We start from the raw sequence: 15,595 nt of genomic DNA, 5'->3' as shown, positions 1-15,595 counted from the left end.
TTAGCTCTTTTTTAAAAATGACATTTAAGTTGTGTATGAAAATCTAGAATGCTTGTTATTTCCCTTAGCATTTTGAGGATATTATTCCATTCTGTTTTCAGCCATGCAGTCAGTGGTGGAAAATGATTTGTAGATATTTTATTAATGATAATTTTTTATTGAGTCAGTAGAGGATATATCATTGGCTTTTAACTGGAAATACTCATTGGTTTTTCTGTTTTCTTCCTATTTTAATTTTAAAATTCCCTGACTATTTATTGAAAATCCTAGGCATGTGCAAGGAAACCAGTGAAAAGTAAGCCTTTTGAGAAATTTGTAACCTAGTTTTAGCTGTTCACATGCACAATTATTACTAAAATGTTTGACTACCTTCTCTATGTTAACACTGAAGATAAACAGATAAATTAGTTATAATTTCTGAAATCACAGAACTTCATTCTAGTAGGGGAGAGACAGACATATTAAGGTGACTGTGTGATTTATTATCCAAACCGGGCTGCCACTGAGAGTGTGAGGAGGATGTTTTAATAATTATCCTGGACCAACAAAAATAAACTGGAACTGTCTTTAGCAAACTGGGATGTATGGTTTGCTCTTTCGTATGTGTAAATAAATATGATTGAAATATATACAAAGTACCATGAAATTTGATATCATGGGAATGTGATGAATAATATTATAAAATACAAAAATAACATTAAATGCAAAGGTATAGGTAATAGTATAATCAAATCATAAAGCTTAATTAATGATAGTAATGGGACTTTTGATCTCATAGGAATGAAGCGTATCTGTTGATAAATGTCAGCTCAGCCTAATGAAAACATGACAGAAGCCACAGTTGTCAAAAGGTGTTAAGAAATTCCGTATTGGTATTTAGAAGACTGTCCCCAGAAATGGGAGAAATAAGAGTGGCAGTTAGAGGTTTCCTGAATAAGTTGTTTTGAGATGGATGTTCAGAGTGAGTATTCCTACAGAGGGAAGGGTGAGCATTCAAGGACCAGCAGGAGCTCTACCCCAAGAAGTGAGATCTAGCAATTCCTTTGGGAAAGGCAAGTAAGGTGGGTTGACTGCAACAGATGTGTGTGCTTGTATTGTGGTTGTAAGGACAGTTTCATATTTGTTTATGTAAGGTATTTGTCACAGGGCTACCTATATACAAAATACATTAGGTGCTGTGGGTGATACAAACATTTATGATGTTTGTACCCTCAGGGAACTCGCTTTATAATGAAGATGAAACAAGCTACACAGATAATCTTTCTGTAATGCAAGGAATGAAAGGGATTATGATTGGATATGATAAGAAATGGCAAACCTTGGATTCTGGCAATGATATACTGACTAAAGAGTTCAATTGAGAGTAGTAATGTGTTTGATATTATTTGGGAGTTTTTTTTTTTTTTTAAAGATTTATGTATTCACGCGTGGGGGTGGTGGGGTGGTGAGAGGATTCACCAGAGACAGAGTGGGGAGCAGAACAGGCAGACAGACTGAAATACACTGCAGAGGGGAGCGGCGAGCGAGCCAGGAGAGGTCTGCTGCACCATATGTGGGTTAGTTCCCTGGCTGGGGAGTGAACTCATACTGCAGTGGCTGCCATGGCTGCTGATAGCTTCATTGTGCTGAGACTTAACCTCTTGGGCCACCAGGGAGGCCCTTATTTGGGAGTTTTGATTTGTAGAATGTGCAGTAGAAAATGTTTAACTCCTACCAGAGGTGTACTCAGTATAAACTTTGATTATAACCTTGTTCATAGTTTTATTTTACTGGTACTAACTGGTACTAACTAGTACCGTTGAGGTGTAGTGTATATAAAAGAGGACTGGAGCAGTAGGCCACCAAAGAATTGCTTCCAGTAGATTCGGGAGTTTGTGCTCTGGGTGCCAGAGTCATGTGATGGGGATCCACAGGCTGGTTTCTTGGTCATAGCGTCTCTTACAGTCTTGTGTCCACTTCTACCCTACACTTAATGTAGTGCTGGGCACAGAATGTAGTTGATAGGGGAGAAGGTCGGGAGTTGGTTTCCTTTTCCAGCACAACCTTATTCTAGGTGTTTGTTTGCTCCTGTTATTGGTAGGTGCTTGAGCTCTTTTTTTTTTTTTTTTTTTATGCCTTTCTTTGTTTCGGTTTTAGCTCACTGGTGGGGACTTGCAGGTGTTTTGGATATCTCAGCCTCAGCCAGTAGTCTTCTCTTTGTGCCCTCAACCCCACAGTTCTCCAACAGTGCACCTCCATCCAGGGTGCCAGCTCGAACACCCCCTTAACCAGTGCAGTACTGGTACCCTTTTTGTTGGTATGTGCCCAAGTCAGTAGCTGTAGACGGGTTACAGCAGCTTCTTTTTCCTCTTGTGCATTGTACTGCCCTGTTAACGCTTTGAACAAGTTCACTTAAAGTTTTCCCTACCCCGTTCAGCTGTACTGATGCTCCTAGTGTGTGCTGGTCATCTGTTTCTCCCTGGGGGTTATTTGACTTTATTTTACAGCAGTTTAGTTGTGAGTATCTGGAGGTAAGCCTGCCTCTATCTTGACTGACCTTTTTTATTTTTTAAGCTCTTAAAGCTTATTAGACTAGTTTTAAATTCTCTATCTTGTAACTTCATTGTTTTTGTGTTTCCAGGGCTGGTTTCTGCCAGTTTATTTTCTTCATTTGAATGGGACGTGTTTTCCTGGTTTTTTTTTTTTTTTGTTTTGGCAGGATGTATATGTTACAATTTTTTGTTGGAAATTGACAATTTGAAAAACAACCACTCTTCCCATCTTTGTAGGCTGGCTCTGTGTTGGGCCAGATTTTCCCTAATTAGCTTAGGATCAACTTAACATGAAGATAGGGTCTTTACAGGCATTTTCTGAACATCCCTCTTCCCAAATCTCTTTATATCTTTTTAATTTCCCCTTGCTTTTAAAGTTGTAAATTTCTTAAGGAATCTTGTCCTCCCAGCTTACCCCTACCTTGGGGGTCCTAGAAGTTCTCTTGTTTATGTCTCTACCCATAATTTCTTGTCCCAGACATCTGCAGGTCTGTATGCCCACTGCAGTTTGCCCAAGTACCACTGGTCTCTCTGCCATCTGAACTCCAAGTTAGTCATACCAGAGAGTAGTCCTGTTAGGAACTCCAGCTGCTTAGAACATTGCAAATAAATATTTCTCTGTTCCTTCTAATTTGAGAGAAAGAATTAGGAGCTGGGCTGCCATTTCCGTTCGACTGAGACTGAACTGGAAGATATTTGCGCAAGATCAAGTAAAAATGCCACAAAATTTCTTGCTATTTTTTTAAAGATTTATTTGTTATGCATACAAGAACTGGGGTACAGGCCTGAGGTATGGGGGGGTGAGAGGATTCACCAGACAGTGGGGAGCAGAACAGGCAGATCTACTGCGGGCGAGACAGGAGAGGTCTGCTGCGCCCTGTGGGTTGCTCTGGCCAGCTGGGGGATCGAAGTTGTGCTTCAGTGGCTGGTGATAGCATGATAGCTCTGTGTCCTTAACCCCTGTGCCACTGAGAGGCCCCTTTCTTACTATTTTGAATGAAGCTTTTACTTGTTGCATATTCCATTGATTTTGTGGTTATTTGACTATTTTCCAGAGATTCTATAAAATTGAAATTATTTCTGTTAGCCTCTAGTTATTTTTAAATGATTGTGTGAGGAATGAGGGTTTGGAACGTCATAATCGATCACATTGCTGATGTCACTGCTCAGTATCTCATTTATATTGCCTTGTAACCCACCATATATCTATACCACATTTTTTCTTATCAGTTTCTTGGTTGATGGACATTTGAGTTGGTTCAAGTTTTTGGCTCTTATAAATAGTGCTGCAATGAATTCATTTGGTTTCATGGGAAAGATATATGTCCTCTCTGTTTTATGATGCTTTAATAATCTGTGTGTGTATGTATTGAGCAGCATATTGGCAGAAGGACATTTGTATTGTTAGAATTACATCACTTTATAATATACATTTCTCTCTCTCTCTCTCTCTTTTAAAGATTTATTTATGCATACAAGAACTGGGGTACAGGCTAGAGTTGCAAGGGGGTGGTGGTGAGAGGATTCACCAGAGAGAGAGAGTGAGTGGGGAACAGAACAGGCAGACTGACTGAAACACACTGCTGAGGGGAGCAGCAAGCGAGATAGGAGTGGTCTCTGTGCCATGTGGGCTTCTCCCTGGCTGAGGATCGAACTCGTGCTGCCTAGGCTTCAGATTGCTTCACAGTGCAGTGCTTAACCCATTGCGCCACCAGGGAGGCCCTATACATCTCTTTTTAGTCTGTAAGAAAATAAACTGTGAGAAAATGAACTTTTAAAACCCTGTGTTTTAGGAAATTTGTTACATAGTAGTAGACTGACTAAATTAGTCCATACCTAATTTTGTCTGGAAACAATCAAAGTTTATAGATATATGAAAAGTTAATTTGTTGCCCTCTGTACAGATTGTCTACTGCTATGTAACAAGTTGCCTAAAACACAGGGTTTTAAAACTTTATTTTCTCAAAGCTTACCTGGGTACCTTTGGGTCACTATTTTTATGAAATTGCAGTGAAGTTGTTGGCCAGGTTTTTTTTTTTTTTTTTTTTTTTTAAGGCTCAACTAGGGGATGACTTGTTTCCTAGTTTATTCATTTGCTATTGGCAGGCCTTACATTCCTACTGAGTGTTGACTGATAGGCCCATTCTTTGCTGTGTGAGCTTTTCCATGGGCACTTTACCCCATTCTGTCCTGCTTTCTTGAGAGTATCAATGAGAGAGAGAGAGAGAGCTCGTGAGCGCGTGCGTGCTAGGTAGAAGTCAGTGTTGTAACCTAATCTCAGAAATGAGATGTTCTCCCCTCCTCCTCCCCCCATATTCTTTTCTTTAGAAATAAGACAGACCATGAATACCGGGATAGGGGATCATTTGGTGCCATTCCAGAAGCTATCTACCATGCCCTCTAATAAGTTTTCAATATGCTGAAATTGAAATGAATGCTTATAATTGAGGCTCTGAAACCTCAGTTATGCTGTAGAGGCTTTTTCTTAATCTAAGTTTGAATGATTTTTTTAAAGATTTATGCATACGAGATTAAATGTTACAGATCATGAGTTATTGGTTAGTGTAAATTTTTTCTTTTGAAAACTTCAAAAGATAATGGAGTGTTAATGACATTTTGCTATATTATTCTAATTTTTAGCTTATGTTTTGGTGAGTTCATTGTTTAGAAAGTTTGAATTACTGAATTTCAGGAATGGACTGCTTTGTTAAGTGTTTTGGTTAGATCTTGGAATGAGAATGTAGACAAAGGATACATTCAGGAAATAAAACCACATTTAATCAAAAAATTTAAAAAATTTTTCTTACATGATACATAGTATGTTGGAAATCTTTGCTATACATTGAATTTTTATAGGTAGAAATGTCATGAGATGTTTTCTATTTACTACTGATTTCTCGTGGAGCACTTTCATAGATCTCTTAACTTGTAATCTGTTCATATTAATAAAATGAAATGAATCTTATCATTATTAGCTTCTTATAAACCTGAAAGTTAGTATCTTGTTAGAACAGGTTAATAAATTTAGATTGAATACTAGTTTTGATTGTCATTGTCGGTGAAGAAAAAGATTAATAAAATGTGTTTGAACTTAGTGACTTCATGATCTACTTATGGAGGATGCTTAATTATAATAAAATATATTTCTACTATCACTTCCTTCTCTTGTTTCCTCCCTCCTTGTCTTTCTCTCTGTAATTCATACGAAATTAGTCTTTTAAAAAGTATACAATTCAGTTTTTAATATTTGCAAAATTGTGCAGACATTACCACTATCCCAGAACATTGCAGTACCCCAAAGCATACTTTGTGTACTTGTTTTTTGTCATTCCTATTTCCCATATTCCAACTCTAGGAAACCACTAATCTCCTTTCTGTCTCTAAAAACTTGCCAGTTCTGAACATTTCATCTAAATGCAGCCATATAACATGTGACCTTTTGTGTCTGACACTTCACTTAGCATAGTGTTTTCAGTGTCCGTGTTGGAACATGTATCATTACCTTCATTCTTTTTAATGACTGAAGAATAATCTGTTGTGTAGATATATATTACTAGTTGTTTATTCATTAATTGATGGACATTTGAATTTTTACTCCTTGGTTTTTATAAATAATGCTGCATTGAATGTTAGTATACAAGTTTTTGTCTGGTTTTATATTTTCAGTTCTCTTGGGTATATTCCTAGGAGTGGAAATGAATGACTCATATGGTTTAAGTTTCTCCACGTCCTCGATACTTGCCATTGTCTTTCTTTTTTATTATGGCTAACCTAGTTCGTATGAAGTGGTGTGTCATTGGGGTTTTTATTTGCATTTCCCTGATGACTGATGCTACCAAGTATTTTCTCAAGTGCTTATTGGTCACTTGTGTATCTTCTTTGAAGAAATGTCTCCATTTACCTGTTCTGTAGTTGGAATACTTGTTTTATTTGAGTTGTAATAGTTCTTTGTACATACTGGACAGTTATCAGACATATGATTTGGAAATGTTTCTCCCATCCTGTGGCTTGTGTGTTCACTATTTTCATAGTCTCCTTTAAGGCACAAAAATATTTAATTTTGATTAAGTCCAAATTATTTTTCCATTTGTTCCTTCTTTTTTCTTAAAATTTTTATTTTCCCCATACAATTGCAACCCCCTGATTTTGACCTCAATCACTCCTTTCTCCGCCCCCCACAAAGTGTGTCTCTGGTTCATAGTTGTTTGTTGATTTTGATTTTTTTCTTTATTATAGTTAGTCTTTTTCCTGGTCCCTTATTTAGGTTTTCTAGATTACTGTTATGAGTGAGACCATCCGGTATTTTTCTTTTTCTTTCTGGCTTATTTCGCTGAGCGTGATCCCTTCCAGCTCCATCCATGTTGCTGCAAATTGCATGTGCTTATCTTTTTTGAATGCTGAGTAGTATTCCATTATGTATATGTACCACATCTTCTTGATCCAGTCATCTATTTTTGGGCATTTGGGTTGTTTCCAAAGCTTAGCTATTGTAAATTGTGCTGCTATAAACATAGGGGTGCAGGTGCTCTTTGGAATTAATGTTTCTGTGTCCTTTGGGTAAATACCTAGGAGTGGAATTGCTGGATCATATGGGAGCTCTATCTTCAGTAGGTTGAGGAATCTCCACACAGCTCTCCATAGTGGTTGGACCAGTTTGCACTCCCACCAGCAGTGCAGGAGAGTTCCTTTTTCTCCACATCCTCGCCAACATTTGTTGTTGCTAGTTTTTTTAATATGTGCCATCCTCACTGGTGTGAGGTGGTATCTCATTGTAGGTTTGATTTGCATTTCCCTGATTACAAGTGATGTTGAACATTTTTTCATATGCCCATTGGCCATTTGTATTTCCTCTTTGGAGAAGTTTCTTTTTAGCTCTTCTGCCCATTTATTGACTGGATTATTTTCTTTGTTTTTGTTGAGTCTCATCAGCTCTTTGTAGATTTTTGTGATCAGTCCTTTATCGTTAGTGTTGTGTGCAAAATTTTTCTCCCAGTCAGTAGGGTTTCTCTTTGTTTTGGTTATTGTTTCTCTTGCTATGCAGAAGCTCTTTAATTTGATGTAGTCCCAGCTGTTTATCTTTGCCTTCACTAGCACGGCTTTGGGTGATGTGTCTGTAAAGATTTCTTTGAGGTGCATGTCATGTAGTGTTTCACCTATATTTCCTTCCATATATTTTGTGGTTTCTGGTTTTGTGTCTAGTTTAATTCATTTTTTAAATAATATTCGTCTTCTTTTTTCAGATTTATTTATTTATTTATTTATTTATTTATTTATTTAAGCACTGAGTACAGTCAGAAGCACAGGAGGGTGAGAGAATTCACCAGAGCCAGAGTGGGGAACAGAACAGGCACACTGTCTGAAATACACTGCTGAGGGGAGCAGCGGGTGTGGCAGGAGAAGTCTGTCACGCCATGTGGGATTGAACTGGCGCAGCAGAGGTTGCGGGCAGCTTCGCAGCGCAGCGCTCAACCACTGTGCCACCAGGGGAGGCCCTTTTTAATACATTTTGAGTTGGTTTTTGTGCATGGTGTGAGGTAGTAGTCAAGTTTCATTCTTTTGCATGTAGTTTTCCCAGCACCATTTATTGAAGAAACTTTCTTTGCTCCAGTGCATATTCTTTGCTCCTTTGTCAAAGATTAAATCTGTGGGTTTATTTCTGGATTTTCTATTTGGTTCCATTGGTCCATGTGTCTGTTCTGGTTCCAATACCATGCAGTTTTGATGATTATGGTTTTGTAGTCTAGTTTGAAATCTGGGAGTGTGATGCCTCCGTTCCCTTCTTTTTTTTTTTTTCAGGAGGGTTTTGGCTATTTGGGGTTTTTGGTGGCTCCATATGAATTTCTTCAATATTTGTTCTATTTCTTTGAAGAATGACATTGAAAGTTTTATTGGAATAGCATTGAATCTGTGGATTGCTTTTGGTAGGATGGCCGTTTTCTTAATGTTAATTCTTCCAATCCATGAGCAGGGGATGTTTTTCCATTTCTTTGTATCATCTTTTATTTCTTTTAACAGTGTTTTGTAGTTTTCTTTGTTTAAGACTAGTAATTTTTTGTTAAATATGTTCCTGTGTAGTTTTATTCCTTTGATACTATTATAAATGGAGTTTGTTTCTTAATTTCATTTCCATATTGTTCATTGATAGTGTATAGAAATACAACTGACTTTTGAGTGTTGATCTTGTATCCTGCAGCTGTGCTGAACTCATTCACTAGCTCTGATAGTGTTTTTGTGAATTTCTAAGGTTTTCCATGTATAGTATTGTTACCTGCAATAGGAATAATTTTATTGCCCTATCTTCTTATTAGAACCTCAAGTAAATATTAAATAGTAAAGTGGAGATCCATCTTTGTTTTGATCCTGATCTTATGGGGTATGCATTCAGTTTAAACCCTTAAGGGTAATGATTAGCTGTGGGTTTTTCATGGATAGCCTTCATCAGCTTGAGGAAGTTCCCCTATATTCCTAGTCTTTTGAGTATTAAAGGCACCTGGATTTTGGCACATGCATTTTCTGTGTCGAGATGATCATAAGGTTTTTGTCTCTCATTCTACCAATATAACATTTTTTGATTTTTGTGTGCTCAACCTACTTTGCTTTTGTGGGATATGCCCTGTATGTTCATAGTGTATAATACCCCCTTTCATATTGTGGATTAGTTTTGCTAATTAGTTTTGTTGAGGATTTTTTTAAAATTAGTATTCACAAGGGCATCATGAAGTTTAATTGGTAATTCCACCTTAAGTATGTGAAGCCATCTGGCCAGGACTTTTGTTTGTGGAAAATTTTTCATTTCTCATTCAGTCTCTTTACTTGCAGGTTGTTTAGATTTTTTATTTCGTTTTAGTTGACTTAGTAATTTCTTTCTAATAATTTCTTTCATCTAGGTCACCCGATTTGTTCATATAGACATTTTCATGTTTTTCTTTTTCATTTTTATAAGATTGCTAGTAATGCTTCTTTAATTCCTGAATTTAGTTATTTCTATATTCCTTCTTTTTTCCCCCTTGGTTAGTGTGGCTAAAATCTTGTCAGTTCTGTACCTAGCATGTATCAAAATTCTTTGCATGTAACAGAATTTTTTTATTATTTTTTTTTAATTTTTTTACATCATTGTTCATTTTTAAACAATATTTGCTTCTTCCCATCCCCTCAGGTGTAGTCCCCATAGAGTTTCCTACCCCAAGGCACCTGTGCACCATCACCTCAGTCCCCTGTGCTCCTCCTTCCCTCCCTCTGATCCCTCTCCCTCCTCCTCCCCCGCAGGATGGCTCTCATTTATAATTGTCTGATTTTTCTGTGTTGTGTTTTGTACTGGGTTTTTTTTTTTTTTTTATGGCTGCCTTATTTGGTTCCCCTATATCCCTGCTATAAGTGAAACTATCCTTTATTTGTCTGGCTTATTTCACTGAGCATAATTCCTTCTAGTTCCATCCATGTTGCTGCGAATGGCATGAGTTTATCTTTTTTCGATTGCTGAGTAATATTCCATTGTGTATATGTACCACTTCCTGATCCAGTCATCTATTTTTGGCATTTGGCTTGCTTCTATAGCTTACCTATTGTAAATAGTGCTGCAATAAACATAGGGGTACAGGTGTTCTTTTGAATCAATGTTTTTGTCCTTTGGGTAGATCCCTAGGAGTGGAATTGCTGGGTCAGCATATAACAGAATTGGTCTTTTCATAGAACCAGTTTTTGTTTCATTGATTTAAAAAATTTTTTTATTCTTATTTTCTAGTTGATTTCCACTTTCTTCTTGTTTCCTTTCTTCTACTTGTTAAAAGTGTTTTTCTTTCTCCAGTGTCTGAAGGTAGAAGGTTAGGTTATTAGTTTGAGAGCTTTAAACATTTATAATTATAAATTTCTCTCAAGGTTGGTTGTATTTTAGAAGCATCTAATAAGTTTCAGTATGTTTTGTTTTCATTTTTATTTTTCTCAAAGTTATTTCCTAGGTTCCTTTGTGACTTCTTTTTTAACCTGATGGTTCTTTAGGGATATGTTCCTTAATATACTTGTGAAATTTCCTTTTGTAATTCATTTCTAATTTCATTGAATTGCTGTCAGGGAACATACTTTGTATGATTTCATCCATTTATATTTACTGAGATTAGTTTTGCTGCCTAAAATAGAGTCTGTTCTGGGACATGTTCTCCATGCATTTGAGAAGAATGTGTATGCTGCTCTTTGGAAGTTAAGTGTTCTGTAGATGCCTGTTAAGTTTAGCAGTTTTATATTGTTTGAGTCTACAGTTTACAGTTTGATTTTCTATCTACTTTTTTTATTCATTCTGAAAATGGGACACTGAAATCTATTATTTTGGCATTGTCTTTCTCCTTTTAATTCTATAAATTTTTTTCTTAAGGTATTTTGAGAGTGTTTATAATTACATCTTATTGATGAGTTGTTCATATTTTTGTTGTAAATGTCCTTTGTCTCTAGGGCAGCAAGGGCCACTAAAACTAGCCAGGGACACTGCCCAAATTTATTAGTCACTGTCTTGAGTTCTTCACCTGCGCACATGATTGTAAGACTACCAGGCTCAGAGAACAAGAATGGGGTTTATTTAACAAACCAGGGAAAAACAGAGTTACGGAGGCCAAAATGGCCATTTACCTCACCCGAAGCAGTGTCCAGTGTTTTCAAGTTCTAAATAAAAAGCAGCTGAGATGGTGTCTTCCTGCCACTGAGGACACAGAGCTCCTTCCCCGAACAATAGGCCGTGTGCCCTCTATGGCATCTTCCTGGAGCACACGCAGGCAGATGATAGGCCAGGCTCCAGCTTACGAAAACAGCGGAAGACACAACAGGAGATGCTCCCAGAGCTGCTGAGATGCCCCAGCACAGCACCAGACAAGTGACACTCAAAACAGCAGCTGCAAAAGGCCACACTCGGGCATCTCAGCAAGGCACCTACCTGCTCTGGGTCTTTGCCTTCTCTGTCAGGCTGCAACAGCAGCAAAACCGGACCAGTTTTAGTGGCTTGGCTACTTGCAAAGCCTCAGAACTTTTCCTCTCTGAGGTTGGCTGCTGAAGATCTCTCTACATTCAGAGGCCCACAGAAGCCTTCTGGAAGATGGGCATGGTGGGGGCTGAAATCCACTGACCCCCTAAAACGCTGAATCTTCAAACCCTGAATCCCAAGCAAGCTTTTTCTGTACTCCCTTATATTTCTTATCAGTGGCTCCACCCCAAAATTTGATCCTTTTTGGCATTTTCCCTGGAGCTAATCATCCCTACCAGCTACCCCCTCCAGGGGGCACCACCTGCACGGCCCTTGGCTTCAGCCACTGGTTGCAGTAACAGTTTTGTACTATATTCGATTTTGTCCGTGATTAGCATAGACAATTGCACATCTTTTTTGGCTATTGTCTGCAGGGTATTTTTTTATACTTTTATGTTAACCTATTTTTTTAAAATCTAAAATATGTCTTTTGTAGACCGTGTTTAGTTGGATCATGTTTTTAATTTAGTCTATTAGTGTCTGCCTTATAAGTTCATGCCACATATTTATCATGTAATCATACATAACATTGAATGATACCTGCCATTTTCTGTTTGCTTGAAGTGTGTTTTGTCTTTTATTCTGAGTTCATTTACTGCTGCCTTTTGTGCTAAGTAGACATTTTCTAGCATGCTACTGTAATTCTCGTTTCTTCTGTTGTTTTTTAAAATTCATTTTTTTGTGGTTGACCTGGGGGTTAAAATTAGCCTCTCAACTTAAACACGTTAATACCAACTCAATTGAGGCAGTTTACCAACAGTTTTATGAACTCCATCCCCTCTGCCCTTTGTGCTATTGTTGTTATGAATACTGTGTCATTATATATTGTATCCCCAGCTTCACATTTATGATTATTTTGTAGTTTTTCTTTAAGCCTGTGTATTAGTTTTCTGTTGCTGTTTATGTAGAAGAAAATTAACCTAGCAGGCCTCACTGTTTATTTTTAGAATGAACTGTTTATGAAGTGTACTTTAGACTGGCCTCTGAGAACTTGGTTTTCAGGAAGGTTCCCACCTGAGTAACTAGTAAGAATGGTTCACTGTGCCTAAGCTGCTTATATAAACAATACAGGTTATACTGAACACCTGCTTTTTTTCCGCTGGGGGGCTGAAATTTTGTTATATACTTAGTAGAGGATGCCTATATGATCAGCCCCCAGTAAAACCTGCATGCTGAGCCACTCTAATGAGCTTTGCTGTTTGGTGATGTTTACTTATTTATTTATTTTTTTAAAGATTTATTTATTTATTTATACAAGCACTGGGTACAGTCAGAAGCACAGGAGGGTGAGAGAATTCACCAGAGCCAGAGTGGGGAGCAGAACAGGCAGACCGAAGAAATACACTGCTGAGGGGAGCAGCGGGCAGCAGGAGAGGTCTGTGCGCCATGTGGGACCCTCGCTGGTGGCCGGGGATCAAGCAAGTGCTGCAGAGGCTGTGGGCAGCTTCGTAGCCCAGCGCTCAACCGCTGCGCCACCAGGGGAGGCCCTGTTTGGTGATATTTCATATGTAGTGTCCGAACCCATTGCTGGGGAGAGATGGGAGGGGGTGTCTTGAAGAATGTGTGTCCTCAGTGACTACTAAAAAAATGAACTCATCCTGGACTCCCTAGGACTTTTCCCCTTCTGCCTTTTCCTTTTGCTGATCTTGCTTTGTGTTCTTTCACTCTAATAAATCATAGTTGTCAATAAGACTGTATTGCTGAATCCACTGAGTCCTCTAGCAAGTCACTGAAACTGGGGGTTGTCTTGAATACTCCCCACATGCTACTCTTAACAGATTACCACATACTTGGTGGCTTTAAACCACATAAGTTTATTATCTTTAAGTTTTTGAAGTCAATAGTCTGAAATGAGTTTTAATGGGCTCAAATCCAGGTCTCCACATTTAACGGGGACAGTCTGTTTGTTTGTTTGTTTGTTTATTTATTCATACAAGCACTGGCTACAGTCAGAAGCATGGGAGGGTGAGAGAATTCACCCTAGCCAGAGCGGGGAGCAGAACAGAAATACACTGCTGAGGGGAGCAGCCGGCTGCAGGAGAGGTCTGTGCGCCATGTGGGACCCTCGCTGGTGGCCTGGGATCGAACCAGTGCTGCAGAGACTGGGGGCAGCTTCGCAGCCCAGCGCTCAATCGCTGTGCCCCTGGGGAGACCCTGTTTTCTTGCCTTTTTCTATTTCTTTGCAGCTTCCTGCATTCATTGCCTCATGGCCACTTAAGCAGTTCTTTTGCTGTATCACTCTCACTTTTTTTTTTTTTGTTTGTTTGATTTATAAGGACCCCTGTGGTTATGCTGGGCCCAACCAAATAATCCAGGAATATCTTCCCATTTTACATTTCTTAATTTATCTTATCTGCAAAATCCTTCTTGCCTTATAAGGTAATTTATGTGCAAGAGTTATAGAACTTGAGACATGGACATCTCTGGGTAGATAGGACATCGCCTATCTGCCACAGTCAGATAGGAGAAATAAATAGTTTGGAGCAAAAAATAAATTTAAGCTGTCTTTTATTTTTATTTACATAATTACCGTTACTGGTACTATTTACTATTCATCTGGATTGGATTTACTGTCTAGTGTTCTTTCATTTCAGCCTGAAGGACTCCTTTAGTATTTCTTTCTTTTTTTTTTTTTAAAGATTTATCCATTTATTTACACAAGCACTGGGTACAATCAGAGGCACGGGAGGGTGAGAGAATTCACCAGAGCCAGAGCAGAGTAACAAAGTACACTGCCCAGGGGAGCAGCGGGTGGCAGGAGAGGTTTGCGTGCCATGTGGGACCCTCGCCAGCGGCCGGGGATCGAACCGGCGCTGCAGACTGCACCAGAGGCCCTCTTTTTTTTTTTTTTTTTTTTTTAAAGATTGATTTATTTATGCATACAAGAGCTGGGGTACATACAGGCCAGAGATACGGGGAGTGAGAGGATTCACCAGAGACAGAGTGGGGAACAGAACAGGCAAATTGACGGAAGTACACTGCTGAGGGGAGCAGCAGGCAAGTCAGGAGAGGTCTGCTGCGCCATGGGGGATGTTCCCTGGCCGGCAAGGGATTGAACTGGTGCTGCAGAGGCTGCAGATTGCTTCATAGTGCAGTGCTTAACCCCTTGCACCACCAGGGAGTCCCTTCTTTAGTATTTCTTATAAGGCAAGTCTGGTTTTATTGAAGTATTTGTTTGTTTAAGCGGGAATATCTTAGTTTTTTCCTTCAGTTTTGTAAGATGGTCTTGCTGGATAGGAGTCTTGGTGGACAGTCTCTTTTAGCATGTTGAATATGTCATCCTGTTGTTTCCTGGTGTCCTAAGTTAATAATGAAAAATTAGTTGAGCATCCTGTGATGTGATACATTTTTTCTCTTTTGTGGCTTTCAAGATTTTTTTGTCTTTCAGTAGTTTGATTATGATACCTCTAGGTGTGGGTCACTTTGATTTTATCTTCCTTAAAGTTTGTAGAACTTAGGTATGCAGGTTTGTTTTCCACAAAATGTGGGAAGTTTTTTGCATTATTTCTTGAAATAGTCTTTCTCTTTTTCTCCTCTTCTGGGACTCTCTTTGTGCATTTGTCGGTATACTATATGACTTTTGTTAATTTACTTTCCAACTCCAAAATGTCTCTGTTTCCAGTTCATAAGTTTTGTTTCTTTGTTGGTACTCTGTATGATGAGACATATTTCATATGCATTCTTCTTTAGTCATCTTTACTGTTTGAATGTATTTAAAATAGCTAATTTAGTGTCTTTGTCTACTTAGTTTAACATTTGGGTTTCCTAGTTTCTGTTTGCATTTTTTCTGGTGTGTGAATCATATTGTCTTTGTATGTCTCATAATAGTTTCTTGAAAACTGGACATTTTAAGTATTATATAGTATTCTACCTCTGGAAATCAGATTCTTCTCCCTCCCTGTTATTTTTTTGTTGTTGTTTTTATTTACTTGTTTAGAGACTTTTGAGAATTTTTTCAAGTCTGTAATGATTCACAGGGATTTTTTTTAATGTCTATAACCAATAAGTATCCCAGTTTTTTTTGAGAGGTTCTCTTTGTTTATGGTGAGACTGGTCTTTA

Source organism: Talpa europaea (genome assembly GCF_964194135.1).
Source record: "Talpa europaea genome assembly, chromosome: 1".
Classification (NCBI taxonomy): domain Eukaryota; kingdom Metazoa; phylum Chordata; class Mammalia; order Eulipotyphla; family Talpidae; genus Talpa; species Talpa europaea.
This window is presented reverse-complemented; position numbering follows the sequence as displayed.